Raw genomic sequence first — 11,004 nt, 5'->3', positions numbered from 1 at the left:
CCAATAAAAAGATTCAACCAAAAAATTGAACAACTGAGATGAGCAACACTTCTCAGAAGAAATACTAATGGTCAATAAATACAAGAATACATGTTTAACAGACATGTAAGTTAAAACAACACTGGGATTCCATATTACTCCAGGAAGAAAAGCCATCACTAAGAAATCATACAACAGATGCTGGAGAGGCTGAGGGGAACTGAGCCTTTCCACACTCTTGGTGAGTGTGTAAACTGGTGCAATCATTATGGCGATCAGGGCAGAGATTCATTTAAAAAGTTTAAATAGAAATTCAGTCTCATTCAGCTCTTCTCCTTCCAGATATCTTCCCAAAAGTGTGAAAGAGAGCAATCCAGATATCTTCCCAAAAGTGTGAAAGAGAGTGACATATATCTCATGTTTATAGCAGCATGTTTCAGAATTGCTAAGTCTTAGAAACAGCCCAGGTGCCCATCATTTGATGAATGGATAAAGAAAATGTGGTGTTTATGCATCATAGAGTAACATGCTCCCATTATGAATAAATTTGGTCATTTATAGGAAAATGCATATACCTTCAAACCATAATGTTAAGCGAAATAAATCAGACACACAAGCTTAAAGACTTCATGGTTTGTTTTGTATGAAACGCCCAAAATACAAAGAATAAAATAAAAGATAGATCATTGGAAACAGAGATAGATCTTTTTCAAAAGGTAGAGGACCAAGAGATGAAGAGAGATGGGAGGGAAAGTAATAAACAAAAATTCAGACACGTTATATACACGCATGACTTCCTGTGGGGAATGTAATCGCTATGTACTGCCAACATGGACTATAACAACAAACTTTAAATAATTCCAGGTCACTTTCCAGTTCTCCAGGGCCTCTTTCTGTGTCTAGTGGTAAGGATGAAGTGGAGTTTTCAGAGTCCCTGAGAGGCACCGCGTGACGGGGGCTTCCTCTAGCAGTCGGTTCCAAGCCTGGTCCTTACAGAACCCAACTGTGTAGAAGGAGAGCCCGGTGAGAGGGTGCTGCAACCACACGCACTGCTAAGGGTTACTCCCTCCTCACGCACAGCAGACCAGCTTCCTGACCAGTTATAACAGTGTAGCGTAGAGTCCTTAGGAGGAGTACAGCCTGCAGGTACAGAGGCGCAGAGCCGTTCTGACCACATCCTCCTCCCTCATTCTCCAGGTTAAACATCAATATTAGCATTCTTCACTTTTCTTTTTATATGATATTTCATTCATGAGCATAGGAATAATGGTTTTTAGCTACTCCAGAAACTGCTCTCCTTTGTTTTAATAGAGGGACTATCCAAAAACAAAAGCCATCAGCAATTCAGAAAATGGGACAAAATTTAGTATCAGAAACAATGTTGTTCGCCAAAGCTAGAACTTGGAAGCACCTTGGAACTGAGAAGAAACCTAAAAACAAGAAAGAGTAGGTTAAATACTAGCTTCCTTTTTTCAGCGGAAGGAGGCAGGGAACTCCTGAGTGGGAAGTGAGACTCAAGTGTGGTCTCAATCATAGGGAAAATACATTGGCTTTGTCTTTGAATAAATCACTGCTATAGAAAAACAGAAGACACTGGGGAGGATGGATTTCTATTTATTTGTTCATTTGATTCACTCATAAGAGCATCTTCCATGTGGTACTTATAAAGTTGAAAGAACTAATTTAGTGGGGAAAAATGTAGAAAGGTTGAAGGATAGATAGTAGATACAGGTGGAAGGGATTGTCACCTAAGAAAAATGTGTAAACTAGTCATGGAAAAGAAAAAGCAAAACCAATGGTTCGGAAGTGATAGGCAGGCATTTGAGCCCCAAATGACCACATTAGGAGAGCTGGGATGGGTCGGTGGGAGGGGATAGGACCTCAGTGAGGCATCCTTGACAGGCGGAATGTGTGGTAACTGTAACTAGAATTCCAATTCTTCCGTCCATCATCATGGATCATCACTTACAGAGGAGGAAGAAGATGCACTTAAACACACACTGCTTCCAGTCACTTTAGGATGTAGTGTTATTTTTACAGGTGAGGAGATTGAATTGAAGATTAAGTGACTCTCCAAAAGTCACAAGGTAATGGTAGACACAACTAGACTCCCGCCCTGAGAGTCTCAATCCTGGTATGTCAACTCCATCAGCTGAAGAAATGCCTAGTAGAATAGTAAAGAATGCTCCTGGGCCATGAAGGCATGGCCTTGGGCACTTTTTATAATCCCAAGAACATTCCTCCCTGGTACTCTTTCTGCTCTCGGCTTCCCTGCTCCTCACACCCCTGCACCACAACGTCCCTGCCTTGGACCCAGTCACCACAGGCTGAGACTGAACAAATTAAAGCTCCCCCCTAAAAACTGTGGGTGTTGGGTGATATGTCACAGGAATAATTAACACATCTCAAGAGGCATTTTATGACACTTGTAAGCTTAAGAGTTGTGTGGTTCCTTTTGCTTCTCATCACATGGGTCACAGTCAACAATCCTGTGACAAAAGATGAGGTGATAAAAGAAAAGCTCACAAAGTTTGTGGAATCAAAGTTTTACTGACATAGGAGCCATCAGAAATGAAGACCCAAGGGTTCAGCTAAAACTGTCTATTTTATGCTAACATTCGAAGAACAAACAGCCATGTGGAAATGGGTTAAACAAATGGCGTGGTCTGATGGCCATGTACTGAGGAGGAGCCCAGTGTGTCTGCCTGTTCAAATTCTCCTTGGCCTCTCTTGGCCATATTTCTATCACTTGGAATGGGGGGTTTAAAACAGGGAGACGCAGACTTCCTGGGCTTCATGGCTTACTCAGCAGGAGAGGGGCTCTTGTTTCTATGACCTGCAACGGGGACAAGAAATTTTGGTTGCCATAAATTGCTTCAGTGGAGAAAGCTGAGGGAGACACAGGAAGGCAGGAGAAGGCCAAAGAGACCTTGTTTGTAAACTGCTTCTGAGCCCTTCCCGACTCCTGTCATCGAAGTACCAGCATGCCAACTGTCATACTCTGGGGTGGCATCTCTCAAGCTGCAGCACTGTACTCTGGGGTGGTGTCTCTCAAGCTCCAACATCATAACACTTGTCCTGAAAGAGAAGAAATCTCCTTAAGCATTTTTTTCTAAAATGCTCTTGGACCTCTCATTTTTGAGCAGGATTTCACACAGATCATCTGTCCTTCCCCCGGGGAGACCTCATTTGTCTCCAGGATGAAATGCTGTCTGGACCTCTCACGCACTTCTCCATTTTCCTTGGAGTCTCCTCCCCCAGGGTCAGCGTGGCTCAGTATTTCTTTTCGTATTTTTGTCTCTGCCAATACTCACTCCCACTGGAAGTCTTGTCCAGTCTCACCGACTTTAATGTTTAAAAATAGATGTCATTGATTTAAGGTTTACCACATGGTGTTATGGAATACATACAGAGTACTTGCTTACCATAGTAAAAGGTTAATATATCTATAATCTCACATAATTACTTACTTTTGTTGTATTTTAAAAGAAAAAAACCCAGAATTTCAAAACAAGACTATAGGAAAGTAACAATAAAACATTGGGTATTGTCTTCAAAGTAGTTACTCAGAGTACAAGATACAGGCATGAAATACTGTCCTAACAATTTTAGCATAAAGCTTTCTTTTCAATGCATTAAAAGAAATGAATATATAAGTATCTTAAATATCTTGCATATATGGGAATATTCCCATATATTTTACATTTTCCTTTCATTCTTCCCCTCTTTCCTCCATCACAGTGAGAAGCTGAAAGAATAAATAATGTATAATACTGCGAATAGGAAAGAAAATGTTCAAAGGACATGTATAATAGATACTGTGAATTGGAAAGAAAATGTTCAAAAGAAAAGAGAAACTGTACTCCCTTTCTATGAAAAGAAAAGTGTTCTAGTTCACTTAACAAAAATCTCTAATGCCTTAGAATTTTACTAGCTAGAATGCTCACTTAGTGTATTCTACCCCAAAATGTGTCCCTCCTATGTGTCTGCTACTGTGCACCCTTTGGCCCCTAGCACCCATTTTCTCTGCCCTCCAAACACATTTTACTCTGACTGGTTTTACCGATAGCTTCTATATGCTGGTGAGTCACACACTGATGTCACTAGTTCAATTCCAGTTGGTTTCTACTTTTCTCCCCCTGATTGTCTGACCCTGAACTCCAGGGACCTTCCCTATCTTCACCTGTCCACCAGGGGTCTTCTACAGTTCTGTTCATGGCAGGTCCAACTTCACTATCATTTTAAGAGATTTGTGACATTGTTTTTGACTTCCTGTTCCATTTTGTTTCCATCACTGAGACCTTTGTATCCATTTGAGATTTCCAGAATCTACGATCTTCCCACCACCAGCCAGGCCACTACCCAAGACTGGGTCATCATCACCTCCGGCTGGGGGTCCACAGGCCTCCTCCCTTCTCTACAAGCCACCCTGCCAGTGGTCCCTGAGAGTCTGCTCTTGGCACAGCAGCCAGAGGATGCCCTCAGGGGGAAGCCACTAAGATCTAGGGCCTTTCCTCATCTATTTCCTCCTCCGCTTCACTCTGCAGTTCTGTGGTCTCACTGACTCTTCCTGTTTGTCTGTTGGCTTGTTCCAGAAGTTCCTCCTGCCTCAATGATCCTTCCCCAAACATCCCCTGGGCTGGTTCTCTCACCTCGGTCTACTCTGCAACCCACCAACTTCCACCCTGTCACCCTGATCTGATTTTCTTTTCTTTTCTTTTCCACAACACGTATAATTTTATACGTAGCCCACTTAAACCACTTACTTTTTTATTGTTTAACTTCCATGAATAAGCTTTTAATAGACACTTTTGTCTGTTGTGTTCCTAACAGCTCCTAAATGGCTAGAAACTGCCTGGTACACAGAAGGTGCTCAACAAACAGGTTTCTGTTCCTTCCAGTGTTAGAAAATGAAAACACTGGTGCTCCACACACTTGCTGCTCCCTGCGCTGTGCTTCCCTCTCATCCTGGAGACCCAGTTTCCAAGTGTCCAGCAAAGTTCTTTGCGTCCTCTAATGTGATCACACCCTGCTTGGGTTGGGCTTCAGAGAAGGAAAGCAGACGGACCTCAGCACAGGCTCTTCCCAGATCCGAGCTCACACTGGGGTTGTATCTGGCACATTGCAAATGGTCAGAGAACACTTCAGGCCTGAGATAGGTAGGGATTAAAATAGAATGGAGAATGTAAGCAAGGTGTTGCCATGGAAATACAGGGAGAAGGGACTGAAAATCACAGAGACAAAGGAGCCTCGGAGGTAACAAGGTGGCTACGACCCCAAGTAGGGAGACTTCTCGTGTGCATTTTCAGTGACAGAAGGGTGGGTGTGAAGGCACATCCACCACTTGCGGTAATTTCATGATGCTTTCACTTGAATGTGTGATGAGAAATAAACACACTCTCTATAACAAGTACTCTGAGAGGATGATCAGAAATACTAAAATTAGCCAAGTCTTCACTGTCTCCAAGAGAACAAAACTCACTTTATATGAGATCGCTTGAAGTACAGTATCACACAGGGAACCTGAGTGTGCACGTTGGCACACACAAAACACAGTACTCACACAACATGAGTACAGTAATAAAAACTGGCCATCCAGCCATAACGAGCAGTAAAGTACAAGAAATTCACTATAATTAGACTTCCTTTTACATATCTGTATTGTGTTTTCTTGGGAAAATCGAGGCCACTAAGGTGAGTGACTTTGAAGTTTGTCTGCATTGATCAGCTTCCTCCCCACAGAAGAGCCCTGGCCGCTGGTGACACTTACCTTTAAGGGTAGGCTTCATCATAGCCCTAGAACTCTGAACACAGTTTGCTTTGTTGTAAATCAAAGTTCTGTTTCATGCACTAACTTGCTATTTTACAAAAGTCCAGGGAGGAGGGGGGATAGCTCAGTTGTAGAATACAATCTCCAACACCAAAAAAAAATACATAAATGAAATAAGTAAAAGTCCATAATACTCATTTCCTATAGTGTGTATGCATCCATGTGTGTGTGTATTCATGTGAGCACATATGGAAAGTAATTAGAAAACTTTTAGTTTTATGAAATCAGGTCACATTTATATAATGCCAATCTCTTATTCATACATAGACCCATTTCTTCTGCATAGCTCTCAGCTAAGCATCTATTGAAGAAACAGATAATGGTCTTTTTCTATCATAGCTGAAAACTAATTTGTTATATCTTGATACATCACTCTAGGGTTTCATTTTTATACACAGTTTCAAAAGAGAAAACATTAACCAATGGTATATTTGTGGTTTTTCCTGACCTACTTCCAAATTCTCCATGAGAAAAGTCACTTCTTCCTAGATAGGTCCTTCAGTGAAGTGTGTTTTTCATACTTCCAATATTTGTCAGCATGCAATCATGAAAATAACTTGGATATTGCATATTGAAATCCTAGTTTCTCCACAGTGTCAAAGAGGAAGAGATAAAAAGCCCAAAAAAGAAAAAAAGACTTACTTGAAAAGAACCAGCAGTAACTTGAATACGTAGTAAGAAAAAGATATATTATAAAGATAAATGGATTTATATTTGAAAAATGATGCACTAAAATTAGTCTCTACAAAAATCTGATTTTAGAAACATTTTCTAAACTTTTCTTGACATCCATAAAACCAAGTATACTTACACCTTTCCATATGCATAATTTTCTAAATGTCTAATGGAAGCTGTAAGTTACATCCACTGCACACTAACAGAAAAGTGCAGGCCTTTGTTCTGTGTGATATTGCATTTGCACATTACAGAGCCATGAAATATTTACAAAGGGAAGGTTAAATCAATACAGCTCTAAAATTTGTACTTCAGTCTTCAGGGATTTATATCATCTTGATTTAATGAAGTACAAGGAGTGAGAATGTTGACACACAGAAAAAAACACTTGGGTTTTCCCTTTGTCGTACATACAGAAAGTACTGAAGAAGGACTTGTTAATACCTCAGCAGTAACTAATTACTACTTCAGCTACTGTTGGAGTATCCTCATGGTGAAAAGCAGATGGCAATTATTAAAAATCAGAAAAAATGTGATGTGTACTACAGTAAGGAAGAACTGTACCTTCATTTAACTTAGCTTGATTTTGCAAAATCTTTAAAAGCATTATATATTTAATAATATTTAATTTTTAGAGTATACACAGTCCAGATATATGAAAATTATAAATATTAAAATAAAATATATAGTTACCTATAATGCAGAACATATATTTTACATCTATAACACATTTATTTCATATTTTGATTATTTATGTGTATATATGTCAGCAGAACAAGTCTGAGCTGTGGACAGCTTTTTCTATTGCAGTATAAAATCATGCTTATTAAATAGAACATAAATGCCTCTTATTTGCAAAATCACAGGTTATTTGCTAATGAAATCTTTAGTGATGACATATAAGGATTGAATGAGGCAAGCATAGAGCTTTGAAAAAATACACTTTTAAAAAATAAACAAATCAGATGAATTTGGAATAATACACAACTTACGGAAGGGCACAGAATGTATCAAGATAAAAATCTAGGTGAAATTTAACTTGGTATTTTTATAGTAGAATTGATTCATTCTTGTCAAGTCAACTTTACATATTAAATGTAATATACTACATTTTATAAATTATAAAACTATTGTGGCTTTTCTTTAGATATCTTCCTAAATTCCCATGTGCTCATAAGAAGGGCTTTTCAAAGGTAGCAGGATCCATGGTGTGTTAACATGGATTAAGGATGTGAGATAACTAAATTAACCGACTGGTAGGTTAAGCATAGTTGTAGATTCTGGGATTACTGAAGAAGGAAGCCCCACCTGGATGTGGCTGGCACCAACCAATGCATTTGTAGCCTGAATGTAATGAAAGAGAAATGGAGGGATCCCACGTGCTGCTTCCTGCCCACCATGCCATGGACTGTTTCTCCTCTGCCGTGCCCCTCTGCCATACCGCACACTACAGACAGCCAACTAGAGACTGAAACCTCTACAAACTGTGAACCAAAATAGCCTTTCCTCCCTTAAACTGTGAGTGTTGATATTTTGTCCCAGCAACAAGAAAAGCAACTAAGACAAAAACTTCTAACACTTGGTGTTGTTGGAAAGATTAGACTATAGAGTCTTAGGGCTGCCGCCACTGGTACACTAAAACTAAATTCTATTTATAAGGTTTGTTTTTTCAAACTCCTGATACAGAAGTGTCCAAGGAAAGTAAGATTTTGGTATCCCTCATCTCTGGTTCTGACAATTTTCGCTTTGAAACCTAAGGTAATTCAGTTTATCTCCCTGAGCCTCAATCATCACACTGTACAAGATAAGTAAACCTGTTTCCCTGCTTACCTCACAGGACTATTCTGAAGACCCAAAGAGGTTATAAATTTCTTTGGAGTAATGATGTTATTTTATGCCTTGGCCAGGGCTCCAGCAAACAGAACATTAGATAACTTCAAGGGCTAATGTGTACCAGCAAACAGAAGGTGGATGCAAAGAGAGAGAGAGCAGGCACGGAGGGGAAATAATATGAAAATGTGTTCTCAGGCAGCTGCCAAGTATGCAACTGATTGTTGTTTTTCCTGAGCTGATCCTCTGAGAAATCACAGAAGCTGCCTCTCAGGGCCATTCATTGAGGACAGAGAAAAAGGGAAAAGAGAAATTATTTGCTCATAGCTCTCACCAATCAAAATTTTACTAAAAATGGCATCAACTCTTACAACTTTGAATCTTGTGTGCCTTGGTTTTGGATGAACAGAAAGGCCCTGAAGCAGAGGGGAAACACTGTCCAGTGACATCTGTGTGGAGTTAGAGCCCACAGCAGCAAACCCATAGAGAAGTGAAGCTCGGAGGTGAAGAAATGAGATGTGACAGGGAGCTGCCATGCACAGATAGAGATCACTATATCCCAGGCTTTTTAGAGTTCACACTAGAAAATTCCTACTATCATGCTGAGCCTGCTGACACATCTCACCGATACGTTCCCAAACGGCTATGGAGCCAATGAATTTCAACTTACTGCAGAATTTTTTTACTAGGTTATCATTCATCCAAGTGAAGCGCACTTTGGAGTCTGTGTCACAAAAGGGAATAAACCACGTACTGGAGATGGCAGCAGGTAAGGGGACTCTGTGATACGTATTTCTGTGCTATGATTTCCCACGGAGAAAATCTTATGTTCCTCATGCCTTTCCTCGTGTGCACAATACTAATTGCTTAGCATTCTCTGTAGGTGTCTTGACACAAGGTTTCACTATGTAATTCTGGTTAGTTTGAACTTAATATGTCCAGCTCAGGCTGGACTCAAACTCATAGCAATTCATAAGTGCTAGGATTACAGGCATGAGCCATCACACCTAGCTCCTTAGAACTAAAGATTTAGATTAAGACTGAGACTTAGATATACTGAGTCTGAGAACAAAGACTTAGACATCCTGCTTGCCTATTAAATTGCTTTGGATGTTATTTCAAAGAAAGTAAAGAGGAGGGAATCTGAAATTGTCATGTCAATAAGCAACTAGGTACTTTTGTTGTCTAAGCTTGGACAGTGGCTCAGCCTCATTAGAAATAAATGTTCCTTCCTGAATGCTTGTTAATTTTTGCAGTGCTAATCTCTCCTTGGTGTCTTCCTTCTTGATATTAGATATATTAGTGAAGAATAAGTCATTAGAAACTGTAGAAAGCCCAGAAAGAGCTCTACACAAATATCCATTTCTGTAGCAAAGTGCCTCAAGTAACCAATTTATAAAGAAGAAAGGTTTGCTTTGGCTCGTAGTTTGAGATTTTTTTCAGTCTATGGCTGGTAGCACCACACTTTGGGGTCATGATGGGGATATATGGTAGGGGGAGCTACTAACCTCGAGGCAGGTAGGGAACTGAGATGCAAGAAGAGACTGAGGTCCTGGCCCAGTGACCCAAGACCTTCCACTAGGTGCCCCTAGTAAAGGGTTCACAGCACCAGCTAGGACCAGTGTTTAACACATGGCTTTTTAGCAAATCCATGTTCCACACTGCAGTGCACACTCTGTTTTCAACCAAAATGAAAGTAACTCGATGGAGAATGAAGCATTTAAATAAATGGTGCTGGCACATTCATACTCAATAAAATGGATTTCAACATCACCCTCAGACCTTCCATAAAAGTTAATATAAAATGTTAAACTACAAACATTTTTAGAGAAAAACAGAAAAATTGTTTTTGTCTAAGTTTAGGCAAATAATTCCTTTCCGTTACACCAAAAGTATGATTAACATTTTAAAATTGGTAAATTAATCTTTAACAAAGTCAAAAAATTGTTCTGCAAAGATACTGTTAAAGAGTTGTAAAGCGAAACAAAAACTACAAGAAATCAATGGCAAATTATTTGGGCCCCAGGGTTTAAAACCCAACAGTGTGAAAACGGTCCATTAAAAAGACACTTCACCTCTAAACATAAGCAAAAGACAACACAAGTAAAGAGTTTTTAACCTCACAGTGAAGGGGAAAACGCAAATTCAGAACATGAGATAACACGACTACACTCCAATCAAAAGTATCCAAGTGAAACCCACGAACAATACCAAGCGCTGGCGAGAAAGCGGAGCAGGGCAAGCTCTCCCTCAGTAGAACAGTGCCACTGTGAGCATGGAATACCTTCCTCCAAACTCAGGACGCGTGTCTACCAGAAGATCTCGCCATCCCACCTCAGGTGTTTGCCTCTGGGAATTTGAACTTACATTCTCACAAAAAGCCTGTGCATGAGTGTTTGTAGCACTATGCACAAGTATCTCGAAGTAGGAACTCAAATGTTCTTGAACACTGACTGATAAATAAACTGGAATGTGGCACACTAGGCTTCAAGAACTAAGGGCACTCACCCTGGACAGACCTCAGAGTCATTCTGCTGAGTGAAGAACAAAACACTTGGAAAAGGTTCCATAGCTCCACTGCATCATAGAGGCATTCACAGAAAGACCACACCTGTGTGGAGGAGGACAGGTTAGAAATCCCTGCCTGCAGATACAGAAGGGCGAGGCTGGACCCGGCAGTGTAAGAAAGG

At 40.2% G+C, this 11,004-nt stretch overlaps 1 long non-coding RNA gene across 1 annotated transcript in view; it reads right to left on the bottom strand.

Annotated features, from left to right (window-relative positions):
• Positions 1-2,520: 2,520 nt before the first annotated feature.
• Positions 2,521-11,004, bottom strand: part of LOC134476179 (uncharacterized) — a 73,500-nt gene continuing 65,016 nt past the window's right edge. Inside the window, exons 2-3 of the long non-coding RNA XR_010047745.1 lie at positions 2,909-3,057; positions 2,521-2,815 (exon numbers count right to left, since the gene is read on the bottom strand). This is a non-coding gene — a long non-coding RNA (uncharacterized LOC134476179). The remainder of the gene's footprint in view (positions 2,816-2,908; positions 3,058-11,004) is intronic.

The sequence above is a fragment of the Cavia porcellus genome, unplaced genomic scaffold (assembly GCF_034190915.1).
Source record: "Cavia porcellus strain 051 isolate PalLab524CR breed Dunkin Hartley unplaced genomic scaffold, mCavPor4.1 scaffold_1, whole genome shotgun sequence".
NCBI classification, from domain to species: domain Eukaryota; kingdom Metazoa; phylum Chordata; class Mammalia; order Rodentia; family Caviidae; genus Cavia; species Cavia porcellus.
Note: the sequence above shows the minus strand (reverse complement) of the source record. Positions and strands in the feature narration are given on the sequence as shown.